The sequence below is a fragment of the Sardina pilchardus genome, chromosome 13, assembly GCF_963854185.1.
Source record: "Sardina pilchardus chromosome 13, fSarPil1.1, whole genome shotgun sequence".
Taxonomy (NCBI): Eukaryota; Metazoa; Chordata; class Actinopteri; order Clupeiformes; family Clupeidae; genus Sardina; species Sardina pilchardus.
Window position 1 is genome coordinate 30,938,880 of NC_085006.1, and position 15,000 is coordinate 30,953,879.

The 15,000-nt window shown below is 46.5% G+C and overlaps 1 protein-coding gene across 2 annotated transcripts in view; it reads right to left on the minus strand.

Moving 5' to 3' along the window:
- ece2b (endothelin converting enzyme 2b) overlaps positions 1-15,000 on the minus strand; it is a 77,725-nt gene that overhangs the window by 30,347 nt on the left and 32,378 nt on the right. The gene's annotated exons all lie outside the window — the stretch shown is intronic.

Sequence of the window (15,000 nt, forward strand, 5' to 3'; positions counted from 1 at the left end):
AATGGAAACAGTGAGTAGTTTTAAATAGCAGCGTTAAGTATAGCAGATCATTTCCTATGTAAGAGTGATCAACTACATTACCCAGCCTGCACCGCAAACAGGAAGTGCACTCGTGACTATGGAGACGCTACAACTTTAAAACATTTACCGCGATATAGCCTCGGACACAATCAACCGGAGGGTGCTGTTCTCCTTTCAAGGAACATAGACCATCACCTAACCGAGGCTAGTTCCTGACAAACCAGAGGTTAGTCCAGGCAGCAGAGATATTGTCTTACACAGATCTCTGTCGTCCCAGAGTCACCCAGATAGGCCAACACAGGGCCAAATAGAAAGGGTGTCTGTACCAAAGTTGTCTCGTGCTCGATCCATTAGGGGAATTGATTTTAGCAATCTTATTCAAATAAAAACATCCTCGATTACACAATCCCCCCAAAAAACGCAACTTAGGCTTGCTTTACTTAACATTCGATCATTATCAAGTAAGACCCCCTTGGTTAATGAAATTATTACTGACAACCACATAGATGTAATGTGCCTCACTGAAACCTGGCTTAAACCAGATGAATACCTTCCATTGAATGAGTCCACACCTCCTTCCTATCTAAACCACCATGTACCACGCCATACTGGCAGGGGTGGTGGAGTAGCTACAATTTATCACTCTAGCCTTCTCACATCTCCCAAACCCGCACATAAGCTTACATCTTTTGAAGTCCTAATTCTTAATTTTATACATCCAGACTGGAAAACTAATCTGCCTGTAACCGTGGTCACACTTTATAGACCCCCAGGCCCCTACACTAATTTCCTAGAAGAATTCTCTGATTTTCTTTCCACTTTAGTTGGAAAAAATACTTATATTGGGTGATTTTAATATTCATATGGATAATGTGAACGATAGTCTCACAATTGCATTCCAATCTCTAATTGACCATCTCGGCTTCTCCCAAAATGTTAATTCACCCACACATCGTCATAACCATACTATTGACCTAGTCTTGTCATATGGCATAAACATAGAAAAGTTAACAATCATACCACAACACCCCACCCTAACTGATCACCATCTAATTACTTTTGAAATGACACTACATTATTTAGTACCTAACTCCACTTACTACTATAGTCGCAGCCTATCTGAAAAAACGACTGCAGACTTTCTAGAACAAATTCCACTAACCCTTTCCACATCTGTGACTCAGGATATATTAGAGGGCCCTTCTCCTAAAACAGAAGGTCCTTCCCTTAACTCAACAGAGGTCGATTTACTAACTGATAATGTAATGAATGCACTACACTCAACCCTAGACTCTGTAGCACCACTCAAAAAGAAAACAAGGAAACAAACAAGACACGCTCCATGGTATACATCAGAGACTAAAACCCTTAAGCAAAAAACACGCAAACTAGAGCAAAAGTGGCGCACCACTAAAATGGAAGTGTTTCGCCAAGCATGGAGAGATAGCCTCATCGCTTACAAACAAGCACTTAACAAGGCCAAGTCAGCTTACTATTCCTCACTGATTGAAGAAAATAAAAACAATACAAAATTTCTTTTTAGCACAATCTCCCGCTTAACGAAGAGCCATAATGAAGTAAGCCAATCTATTCCTTTAAGCTTAGATAGTAATGATTTTATGAACTTTTTTAATGATAAAATTGAAACAATTAGAGTTAAGATCAACAACCAGTCAGTTTCACCAAATACACATACTCCATTGCCAAATAATAGTGAAAACATAACAGAATCACAGATGCAACCTAGCACAACATTTAATTCATTTACACCTATTGACACATTAGAGCTCACCTCCACAATTTCCTCATCAAAATCTGCAACTAGTCTGCTAGACCCTATTCCCACTCACCTTCTTAAGACCGCCCTCCCCCTCCTCGATAATACGTTACTTCAGATTCTAAATAATTCAATGTTATTAGGACATGTTCCACAGCAGTTTAAGATGTCTGTTATCAAGCCATCACTCAAAAAACCTAGCCTTGACCCTAACATCCTAGCTAACTATAGGCCTATATCTAATCTCCCTTTTATATCAAAAATACTTGAAAAAATAGTATCCAAACAAATTAGCGCCTTCTTACAAACTAACAAAATTCAAGAACTGTACCAATCTGGCTTTAGAGCCCACCACAGTACCGAATCAGCCTTAGTTAAAGTGTTTAATGACCTCCTTATTGCTGCTGATAACGGCTATGCATCAATACTAGTCCTCCTTGACCTCAGTGCTGCTTTTGACACCATAGATCATGACATACTACTCCACAGGCTTGAACATTCCATAGGTATCAAAGACTCTGCACTTGCTTGGTTTAGATCATACCTTACTAACCGCCAACAATTTGTACAGGTCCATAATGAACCATCCTCCCAGACTATGGTTAAATATGGAGTGCCTCAAGGCTCAGTACTAGGGCCCCTATTATTTTCTCTTTATATGCTTCCTCTAGGTTCTATAATTAGAAAACATGGCATTGATTTCCATTCTTATGCAGATGATACACAATTATATATTTCCATAAAGCCCGATGAACCAACCCTGTTAGCCAAACTCAACACATGTCTGAGAGACATAAAAATTTGGATGACTAATAACTTCCTGCTATTGAACTCAGATAAAACAGAAGTTATGGTTTTAGGTCCTAAGAAGACTAGGGATATCCTATCCACATCACAGGTTACATATAGTGATCTCTCACTGACCTCATCCACAAGTGTTAAAAATCTAGGAGTTACAATTGATCAAGAACTTCTACTCAATAGTCACATAAAGCAGATCACAAAAACCTCATTTTTCCATTTAAGGAACATTTCAAAGATAAGGAAGTCCTTATCCTTACCAGACGCTGAAAAATTAATCCACGCTTTTGTCACTTCCAGGCTAGACTATTGTAATGCGCTATACGCCGGCTACAATAATACCTGTCTAAAAAGCCTACAGCTTATACAAAACGCAGCTGCTCGCACACTCACTAGGACCAAAAAATATGAACATATTTCCCCCATCCTAGCATCTCTACATTGGTTACCTGTTAAAAGTCGCATTGACTTCAAAATTCTACTTCTCACATACAAAGCCATAAATGGAAGAGCACCCGAATATATTAAAGATCTTCTAGTCCCATATAATCCACCTAGACCCTTACGATCACAAAATACTGGACTTCTTGTAATTCCAAGAATTTCAAAAACTACAGTAGGAGGCAGAGCCTTTTGTTACCGCGCACCCCTCCTCTGGAATAATCTTCCTCCCTCAATTCGATTAGCAGACACCCTCCCTATTTTTAAGTCTAGACTTAAAACATATCTCTTTAGTGCTTCCTATAGTTAGGTATGGTGCAGTGTGGAACTTCAACCACCTCAGGGTCTTACTGGAACGGACCACCTCTGCTGTGGGCTTGTGTGACTGGTGCCCCAGTCATGCATCCCATGGTGGCTACTGACCACACCTGATCTGGTGCTGACCACCCTCCACCATGCCTTAGTTATGCTGCTTTAGCATTGCGCTGTCATGGACTTCTTATGTGGCATGCCGTACAACTCCTCTTCTCCCCTCTCCCTCTGTCTCTCTCAACTCTCCCTCTTTCCTTCTCTCCCTGTCCTGTCCTCTATAGTGTAGCTTGGGGGGGAGGGTCCCGCGTGCTGTCTGTTGCGCGTGCGGGCATTTGTTCATTCACTGCGCATGCGGGCTTTTGTCCATTTGCGCCGTTTCGGTCATGGGCCTTCCCCGGGTGGGCTTGCGCATCATGTCTGGGCTGCGCGCCTGGGTGGTGTGGCTGGGTGCTCTGGGCCGGTCGGGGTCCGTTCGCGGGTGGCGTTGCTCGTCCGCGGGGGGCCTCCCGTCGCCGTCTGTAGATGGGGGGGGGGGGGGGTTCGTGTCGGCTCCATTCGCCAGTGGCTCTGCGTGGGCGTATATTGGCGGTCTGGCTGGGGCATGCAGTCTGATCAGATGTGCACGGCTGTGCATTTAGTGGGATGGGGGGGACGGGGGAGGTGGGAATGCTGGGAGTGGATGGCGGAGGGGAGGGCTGTTGCGGCATTGTATTTGGATTGGGCTCGCGGTCCGGGCCTTCTTGGGGTGGTGTTTCTAGAGTGGAAGTCCAATGGTTTTAACGATTTTAATTACATTACACCAATGTCCAATGATTTTAACGTTTTTAATTACACTACATCGCCTCCCTACGCCTCCCGACCCTGTCAACAGGATGACAGGATGACACGTCCAAAGACATGAAGCATTCTGGACTTTTGCTCTGGGGGCGCTGCTTCCGGGGGGCCTGGGCGGCGGGGCGGATCAGACTGTGTGTCCTGGTCGGGCCGTGGTGTGTGTTCGCGTGGTGTTGTGGTTGGGGTGGGGCTGGCGCGGGCCCCGTTCTCTCTGCTCGCGGATGGTGGTGGGGGGTGTCTGCGGATGGGTGGCGCCGCCTGTGGGCGGACTCTGGCTGGCCATGCTCAGCCATGCTGCTCCGACGCGCGGTTCAGAGGTGGTGTGTGGGTTCGCCTGGGGGGGGGGGGGCATTGGGGGGGGGCATTGTGGGTGGGTGGATGTTGCGTGCGTGGTGGGTGGGTGGATGTTTGCATGCGTGGTGGACGATGTGCGGGATGCCTCTTCGGGTTTAACTGGGTAACCTATTCCTACGCACCTGTCCCCACAAAAGAGGTGTGTAAAAGCGTTTTGTAAACCCTCTATAGTATAACCATTTATATCACCATTGATATACTTATTAATACTTAATATGACTTACAGTAATACTAACACACTCTATTTCTCTTCCCTTTCCCCTATACCTCACCTGTGAGGTAAACCATTACCAGCCATCAACCATCTCTGTGCCTGTCCCTCACCTCCCTGTCACACCTGAAGTCACATCCCTCTGACTGCCCTACCATCGCCATTGCCTTCGCCATCCCTATGACTGCCCTAACATCGCCTGCTGTGGTTCCCTGCCCGAATCTTTGGCCCTCGGATCCCAGCGACCCATCACCTTCAGAAATAACTAATGGATTACTAATGGACAATTTATTCCCTACACTGGACTATTTGAACTTTCATTGTCATTGTAACTTTCAAACTACAAATGACTGTACTGTAACTGACCCAAGGCAGATGGGTTGGGCCCTTGAGTCGTGGGTCTGTCTGAGGTTTCTTCCTATATGTATCTCCAATTCTAGGGAGTTTTTCCTTGCCCCTGTTACTCATGGGCTCTCTTTGAATGTCTAACACTCTGTAAAGCGCCTTGAGACATGTGTAATGTATTGGCGCTCTATAAGCGACATTAAATTGAAAATTGAAATTGAAATTGAATTGAATTGAAATTAAACATTTAAGCATCAGACGGTAACCAATGTTCCATCGGCGTGACCACCACGTTATCCAGCCTACAACCGCATATATACACAACACACAACGGTAGTACAGAGCAACATAAACAGACAAGCAAACTTAAACCGCGGCTCGTTCAATGGACTAAAACAGCAGCTTACCGGTGGCGCATCTCTCCTGACGTGACAACATGCAAACTAGTTCTTGCTCCCGTTTATATGCCGTGCTCATTCACCATTCCGTTTGGACTAATTGGGATGTTTTAGTGCACGCTATAACTGGCCCGCGCTTCAATCAAGGTAAATGACACTCCCACTATCATTTCACCTGTGTTTTGTTGTGACGTTGGAAACGTGCCCACCTGTGACTTTGGAAATGTATCCCCGTAACGTAGTGCGCTTAACACCTCCCACTTGACCGACTGATCATGCGATTCAAGGCGGTCACAGACAGACATTACACCATATAATAACAATTTTCACTTTTTTTTTTTTTTTCACAATATTTCTTTTTTTTTTCTTTTTTCTTTTTTCTTTTCATGAAGATTAGGATGCCATTGTCACTGTTCGGGCACCCTCCCTGCAGAATTAAGGGTTTTTTGGACACTTGGACAGTGCCTGCAGAGGTCTAAGAGTCACTGGTCTTCCACAGGGATGAGGACGACTAGTCTCCTCACGTCTCTCCGTAGAATTACTGGCGTCAGCTGCTGAGGGTTCCTCTTCAGTTGCCCAACTATTAAGGAGGCAGGGAGACCTGCACACAGCTTCACATCTGCGTCTCTTACAAGTCCTATCTTATCGGGGTGCACGGCCTGGATCCGTCCAAGCCGGAATTGTCCTCGCAGTGCATTCTGATCGGCAACCCAAACAACGTCACCGACAGCGACATTCCTTTGGGTTTTGTGCCATTTTGGTCGAATGAAGAGATTTGGTCCGGCAAGTTCACTCCACTTCTTCCAGAACATATCCACACCAATCTGGATGGCTCTGAGTCGACGCCAGGGATGGGTGCACAAGTCAATTCCTCCTGGATCTCCTCCTTGCCTGGTCCTCCCGAGGAGCAGAGTGTTGGGGGTCAGATACTCTACGGAATCTTCTTGCTCTTGTGCCCTGGCGTCAATCGGCCTTTGATTGGTGAGGTTAGCTGCCTGGAAGAAGAGGGTTTGGAGTTCACCCCAGGTAAGTGAGCTTGTCGTCCCTCCAAGGCTAGTGAGAGCCCTCTTTATGAGCTTAACTGCAGCTTCCGCAGCCCCGTTGCGATGAGGTGCATCAGCTGGATGAAAGTTCCATACCCATTCAGTCCCACCCTTGGTGGCATTGTCTTCTATGGATGCTTCTGGTAAGGTAGCTAGGTATCTGTGCAAGTCTTGTAGGGCAGGTTTAGCTCCAATGAAATTGGTTCCCCTATCCGACCATAACTTTCTAGGATGGCCTCTCAACGCTACAAAGCGAGAGTAAGTTTGGAGAAAGCTTTCAGAGGATTGATCGTCAACCAGGTCCACATGAACTGCCCTTGATGCCATGCAACAGAAGACTATGCCCCACACCTTCTTTCCTATTCTTTTCTTGACAGCATCCTTGATTTCGAAGGGGCCAAAGAGGTCAAGCGTGGTGTACTCAAATGGGTTGGCACGCTGTGAGCGTTCTGGCGGCAGATCACTCATCATCTGCTGGCACATTTTTCCTTTCAGTTTTCGGCATGTAATACAGTCGTTCACAACTTTCTTTACTGTTCTCCGACCTTGCACAATCCATGCCCTTTTCCTGGTGCGCAGTAGTGTGGCAGCAACACCTTCATGGTTCTCATCATGAGCTTCTCTTGACAGCAGGGTTGCGAGCCATGAATGAAATGGGATTAAAGGAACAACTGTTCCATCTTCTTTCCAGGACTGGATTCGTCCTCCACAGACAAGGATTCCGGTGTTCTCGTCCTTGTGGACCACCAAGCGGTTCAGCGTTGAGTCCAGGAACAGACTGCCTTCTTGGGTTGCGAGGACCAGGTCTTGGAAAGCTTGCACTCTTTCCTCAATAGACAGACTAGAGTGGTTTGCCTCCCACTTTGGTGCCTGGCGTCTTCTCAGCCAGGTTTCTGCAGCCCGTCGAGTCCAGGCTATGGAATCACACAGCTTGGACAGAGAACTGAAGCGTTGAGGTTCCACAAGGCGCACCAGTCCAATTGCCCAGGGTCTTCTCTTGTCTCCCATGGATGTTGCACCTGGGACAGCTGGTGAGGTCGTTTTACCGTTGGCTTTTTCATGCTTTGGTTCTGCCTTGATCTTTGGTTCTGCCTTGATCTTGGGTTCAGCCTTGACATCAGGCCTATTGGGGAAAGGTCTTCCTTTTGACTGGGCCCTGGTGACCACTGCTGAGAAGGCTTTCCGCTGAAGTTTTCCCACATCTTCAGCAGCAGAGGGTGCAATTTCATTGGCCATCTTCATAGGCCAGTCGGTCTCGGGCAACTTCAGGAACTCAGGGCCTTGCTGCCACTCTGACCCTTCGTTAAGATCCTCAGGAGTTGCACCTCTGGTAAGTATATCAGCAATGTTTTGTTTGCCTTCAATCCACCTCCAATCTTCCACTTGTCCAGCCTTCTGAATCTCACCGATTCTGTTAGCGACAAAGGTCTGGTAGCCATAGCTGTCCTTTTGGATGGCTGCCAGGATTGTTTGGCTGTCCACAAAGTGAATCCATTGCTTGACTTTAATGTGGCAGTGCTTCTCAAAGTACTTTTTTAGGCGGCTAGCAAATACCGCACCACATAGTTCGGCCTTGATCACATCTCCCTTTTGGTCGAGAGGGGTGAGTTTAGCTTTGGATTCCACCAACTTCACTATAATTTTGTCTCGGGTTTCCCATCGCAGGTAGAGCACGGCTCCATAGGAGGATTCGCTTCCATCGGAGAATGTGATCCCTGTTGGTGGGCCTATGGCTCCAGACGGTGTGAGGCTTCTTTCAAACCTGACCTGGCCAAGTCTCACGTATTCTTCAAAGAGCGTTATTGCGGCTTCCCGAAGTTTTAGTGAGAGAGGGGCATCCCATGTATCTTTAGATGGGTTGTCCTTGCCAGCTTCCTGGAACGATTCTCGTACCATCATCACTCCCTTCTGTTTGGCTGGTGAGGCAAGACCAATTGGGTCGTACAATGCGGCAACCTGGCTAAGAAGTATGCGTCGGGTAAGGGGATTTGGTGTTCCTTCCCTGACATCCTCCATGCTCAGATTAAGTCCGGTCCTCATTTTCCCTCTTTTCTTAGAGAAGTTGATAGTAGGGGTGCAACGGATCATCATTGATCCGTGATCCGTTCGGATCAGTATCTTCGGTTCGGCACACACATGATCCGCGGATTGATTTATAATAATTATTAATAATAATGTCCGTGTGTTCTTTTGAAGTAACATGCGTGTCCACAAAGGCATGCTTCTAGTCCCTCCCTGCTCTGCTCCCCTAGCCTGCCTGCGCGTCTTTTCAGCTCTCACACACGTTAGCGGTCATGCCATAACCAGCAATACATGGCTGCTAGTTTAAGTGCTGATGTGGCTGCATAGCAGCAACACAATAATAGCCTAATATCAAGTTCGTTTGTGCACACTTACATCTCAAGTTTGTTGCGCACCTACCTATGCTATGATATTTAGGTAATTTAGGCTTAGCGTACTGTTGGGTTCAATGTCAGCAATAAGCTACGCAACATTGGCTAACTTGTACATCTGGAGATAGCTAAGTGCTCACTAAAATCATAAAGGAGCATTGCAAGACACTCATCTCTTTTATGATCCCAGAAGGATTTTCTTCGACTTGTTAGTTTTATTAGTATTTTTTACAAGGATATTTTAGCTAATGAAATATCCTTGTCATCATGCACTATAGGCTATCCAACTTATTTTCTCAAGAATAAAACCGTGAGACTGAAGCCTAATTACCCTCACGTATTTCTTAAAGCGACAGGGACTCAATTACACACCTCCTATGCGCACTCCTCCACACCACATTAAAGATAGCTAAATCAGTAGGCCTACACAAATGACTAAACATTTGTAGCTACTAGTAGGCCTAATTATGCAGATTGTGTGTGGAGGGTCAAGCAGAATCTTGGATGGCCACTGGTGTGAATGATCACACAATATTCAATATAAGGTGATTAAACACCAAATCAACTAAAATTGTAAAAAATCGAAAAAGTCATTCTTGACTTAGTATCGGTATCGAAACAATAATTTTGGTATCATGACAACACTAGCCTAAACACATGCTGAAAGTGCTTGAGCCACGTTACAACATCCCGTCAAAGACAAAACTATGTTCATTTGTCTTTTTTTTTTTTTTTTTGCTGATCCGAAAAATGATCCGATCCGTGACTCTTGATCCGAGGAACGATCCGAACCGTGACTTTTTCGATCCGTTGCACCCCTAGTTGATAGACGTCAGCAACCGAAGTTTGTCTGTATCAGGTTCGTAGCCGACCTCAAGTGCCTTGTTCTCCCCATCTTGCATTTGGTTGGGCAGTATTAGCATCCTGGGTACAGTTGCTTCTGCACTAGATTCAGCAATTGTTTCAGCAGGGGCTCCACTCCTCCCACTTTGGTGTGACAGGACCCACGGTTTGAGAAAGAAGCCTCCCGCTTTCAAGATCTCCTCTACCCCTTTTGTGATCCTTTCCAGCGTCTTGAGGTCATCGTGTGAAGTTAGGATGTCATCCACGTAGCTGTCCTCAATCAGAGCTCGCCGTTCTTCAACCATATCAGCAAACTGAGGAAGGTTGGCCGTCTCCTTCATGGCAACTTGGGCGATACATCCTGCGGGTTTATCACCGATATTGACTCTGACAACTGCAAACACCTCAATCTTGTCCTCAGGTTTGTCTCTCCAGAGAAAGCGGTGGAGGTGGACTTCATCATCTTTCAGCCACACGGAGTTATACATCTTTTTTACGTCACCCAGTGCGGCATGGAGTCCACTCCTGAACCTCAGAAGGACACCTCTGATGGGATTGAGGACATCGGGACCCTTGAGAAGGAGATCATTTAGACTTATGCCTCGGAACTCTCACACAATTCTCACAGGGGTTGAGGAAGAGTGTGGGTTCGGTGCAACCAGATGGCTGATGAACCATTTGGGTCCTTCCCAGCTGTTGACTTCGTCCCTTGTGAGTTTTGCAGCAGCTCCTCTTGAGACCATTTCATGTATTTGTTCTTTGTATGCAGCCTTCCACACAGGTTCCTTCTCCAGACGTTTCTCAGTGTTTCTGAAGGTAGCCTCCACTGCCCCTCGATTGTCTGGTAGTGTTGTGAGGTCAGCCTTCCAGGGATAGGCCGTGTCCCAATGTGGGGAGTTGCTGTGTTTGTCTGCCAGCACGTATGTCAGACATTCTTTTATCTTCTCCAGGTCCCGCTCTTCCTTGAGGGTCATTTCTTTCCCTCCAGGGGGACACCTGCCACACTTACAGCCGCCACATTGAGGACTGCACGCCGCTCCAATGCTGTCCCACCTAAACCATTCGAAGACCTCTTTGTTGGTGGTTGTGGTGCTCCGGACAAGCACATTTTCTCCCTCTTCTTGAGGTATGATGGTCTCTTTGTATGCCATCACCGCTGATCTCATGGTCCTCGCAAAGTGAGTTTCGGAGTGGTACACGGCCAGGTCAGCGGTCTCAATGAGATCGGGATGGGTTCCCCCGACAGTCTTTCCCAGCGGGCCGTCCCAGAGGACGAGGTCCCCCACAATCTTGATTGACTGGGGTACAAGACGACCTTCCCGGTGACTAATGAGAAGGTCAATCTTTGTGGGACGGATCAGCTCGTCTCTGGGTACACTGGGGAAGAACTTCTGCAGTTGTTCAGCAGTGATTGGTTGGGTCACCTCTGCAATATTTTCCAGGCCATAGCAGAGAATTCTATGTTCTGCCACTTTTCCTCTGGATGTCTTCACCTTCAGCCGCAGGGAATACCTTTTGGTCAGGACCGTTTTCTTCATCCCCCCGACTCCATGGACAATAAGCCTGATGCTCTCACCGCACAGTCCAAGGCGATCGGCTGCTTCATTGGTGATATAGTTGGTGTCAGATGCGAGGTCGATTAGGGTGCCAATAAGGCAACCCAAGTTTGTTGTTAGTCTTGTTACTTCCATCAGCATCATCACCACTGGATGTTCTCGCAGTCCATCTCCAGCCTTGGCGCATACAGTTGAGGATATTTTGTTTGAGAATGCGTTCTTATACTTCTCTCTTTGTTCTGGAGTAAGCTCTGCCAGAAACTCCTCTTGTTTACTGGTTAAGCCAAGTTTCTTTCTTCCAGTCTTTATAGTGCTCTGCTCCCCATTGCTGCTGTCCTTCTTTGGAGTTGGTGGCTTAGGACACAGAAGGTAATTGTGGTCCGACGCCCCTTCTCTCCGACAGTCTGCTTTTGGGCAGAGGTATCTGGGTGTGCATCCTTTCCCATCCATAGGGTGGGGCCTCAAACACTTGGAGCACAGCCCTAGCTTCTTCAAATGAGCCCTTTTGCTTGAGAGATCTTGCTCTCTGAAGATCTTGCATGCAAATAGCCTGCCAGCATGGGAGTCATCTTCACAGACAGTGCAGCTGGGATTGTTGTCCTTCTGACCTGCTGTGGTCTTGGTGAAAGCCTTCCTCCCTCTCTTATCTGGGTAGTCTGCAGCACCCTTCCTCCCACTCTTATCTGGATAGTCTGCAGCACCCTTTTCCACAGGGCCTTTGTCTGCAGGGTTTGGCTCCAACTGATCCAACTCTTCAAGAATCTCCTCCTGTTTCTTGAGGAATCTCAGGAGGCAGTCAAAGTGGTTCAGTCGAGAGAACTGGTTTGCTGGGTCAGTTTTGTGCATAATCCACTCCTTTTTGAGTACACTGGGAAGCTTGCTTTCAAGAGATTGAGCTACAACACGGTTCTTTACAGCATCCTCTTCACCAAGAATCTGGAGGTTACACAGTGCCCTTTCCACAGCCTGGATCAATTCAATGGTTCTTCTTGGATTGTTTCCTTTGACAGGGGGAAGAGACTGGACCTCATTGGTGATCATTAGGACTATTTTTGCTTTGTTCCCGTATTTGCTGTCCAGCAGCCAGAACATCTCATCAGCGGATCCACAGCTAGATAGGACGAGATCCTTCTTGACCTTCTCGTGGAGACTATTTAATAAGTGGAACTTTCTTATACACTCTGCACCTTGGGGGTTACCCAGTTCTTGTAGGTCCTCCCACTCAGTCTTCCAGCGGTAATACTCCCTCATGTCACCAGAGAAAGTGGGTAGCCGTGCCCTTTCAAGGCTGATTTGAGGCTTGAGGTCAGGGTTTCTTGGGGTCATAGGGCTGCTTTGCCGTAAGAGGGGCTGGGTTGGACGTAGCAGAGGCCGGGTGCTCATGTTTGATGCCCCCATGTTCATCTTGGGCTTTAGCTTGAAACCACCAGACATGTCAGCAAGAAGGGGTGAAGCATCTCTTAGCGGATCACCAACCACACTGCCATCATCTCCCAGATTTCTTTCTCCATCCTTTACTTGGTCTGCTTCATCCTCCACCAGTATGTCATTCAATGCCAGGACTCTCTTCTTTAGTGCCTTGTGGCATGTCCTGAGCTCTACTGCCTTCGAACCAGGAACCAACTCCTTCCACTCGATCAGCATCTCTCCGAGTTCAGTGACCTCTCTTTCAAGACCTCTATTCCTCAGCCTGCGGTCCTTGATTGACTTCAGAGGGTTAGCTTCCTCATCCTCTGCCTGGCTGATGGCTGACTCAGCCGTCTTGGCTTGCTTGAAGAATGCCTCCTCTGCATAGCTGGTCCAAAAGGTGTCCTGGGAGGCTTTCTTCACCTCGAGGAACTTGTCCTCACATTCAGCTGTCTTAGCATCAATTTGTTCAGCAGATGCTTTGATCTCTGCATCCGTCGACTCCCTCAGGGCTTCAGCATACTCATGTCCCGCATCTGTGACTTTTGAAAAGTCAATCGAACACCTTCCATTCCTTGAGAATTTCAGTTGATTCCAATAGTCCGGGTTTGGTGAGAGAGTGGGCTCTTTTTGTGAATGAAGCTTGAGCTCTTGAACGCACACTTTTAAGCCTGTCCAAGTCAGCCATCTTTTACTCCCTTTGTGCAGAGCTGTTATTGCCAATATGTGCAAGCTCCTTTATCCTTAGTTAATGGGCAGTTTGATTAGTGGTGAACTTGGGCAGTGCAGAAGTGAGAGGCAAGCTGGTTGATTAAGCTTCCTTGATGAAGCAGTCTTTAGCTATTTTCGCTGCACTCTCCAGTGCAGCGGGCCTCGGTTTATAACTGTTCGGTTCTTTGGTGATTCTCCCCACCGAACGGGGCGTCAGAAGAGGACACGTTGTTATAACTCTTTGTGTTTTTTTTTTTATTTCTTTTGTTTGATTTTCCATACAGTTGTTAATCCACAAATTACAGGTTATAAACCTGTAGAATAGAAAACCTAGTTTGTAAAAGCTACATAATATATAAATTCTGAATAATATAAATATACATTCATAAATTACATTATATTTTTTAGTGTTATAATAATATAGCATTATATAGATAATATAATATAGTATAGTATAATTAGTATTTAAACTGAATATGCAGCAATTCCAGGCATAAGAAACATTGCAGCATATTAAAACATACATTAAGCATTGTACTGCCACACAAACATTGCACACACAAGCCACATTGCAATTACTCAAACCAAACGCTCTCAATATGTTGGCTTTAAATGGAAACAGTGAGTAGTTTTAAATAGCAGCGTTAAGTATAGCAGACCATTTCCTATGTAAGAGTGATCAACTACATTACCCAGCCTGCACCGCAAACAGGAAGTGCACTCGTGACTATGGAGACGCTACAACTTTAAAACATTTACCGCGATATAGCCTCAGACACAATCAAGCAGTTAAACATTTAAGCATCAAGGCCCGATCACATTGTAGACGGCATGCGCTGCGCTCACCGCTAGGTTGCTCTTGGTTGAGATAACGTTATACGATTTTTGTTGCTGTTACCACTCCTATTTCTATGGTTACTGCTGGGCTCCGCGCAAAAGACCATTCACTTACAGCGCGCCGCGGTCAAAGTTCAATTATTTCAACTTTGACCGCAGTACGCGCAACAGCGGCAAAGCGGCAAAATGCCGCCGGCGCTGCGCTTTGCTGCGCTTAGCGGCAGAGCCGCTTTTGCGCTCTCAACCCATTGAAATTAATGGGTTTCATAGCGCATGCCGCCTGTAATCTGATCGGGCCTTCAGACGGTAACCAATGTTCCATCGGCGTGACCACCACGTTATCCAGCCTACAACCGCATATATACACAACACACAACGGTAGTACAGAGCAACATAAACAGACAAGCAAACTTAAACCGCGGCTCGTTCAATGGACTAAAACAGCAGCTTACCGGTGGCGCATCTCTCCTGACGTGACAACATGCAAACTAGTTCTTGCTCCCGTTTATATGCCGTGCTCATTCACCATTCCGTTTGGACTAATTGGGATGTTTTAGTGCACGCTATAACTGGCCCGCGCTTCAATCAAGGTAAATGACACTCCCACTATCATTTCACCTGTGTTTTGTTGTGACGTTGGAAACGTGCCCACCTGTGACTTTGGAAATGTATCCCCGTAACGTAGTGCGCTTAACACACACACACACACACACACA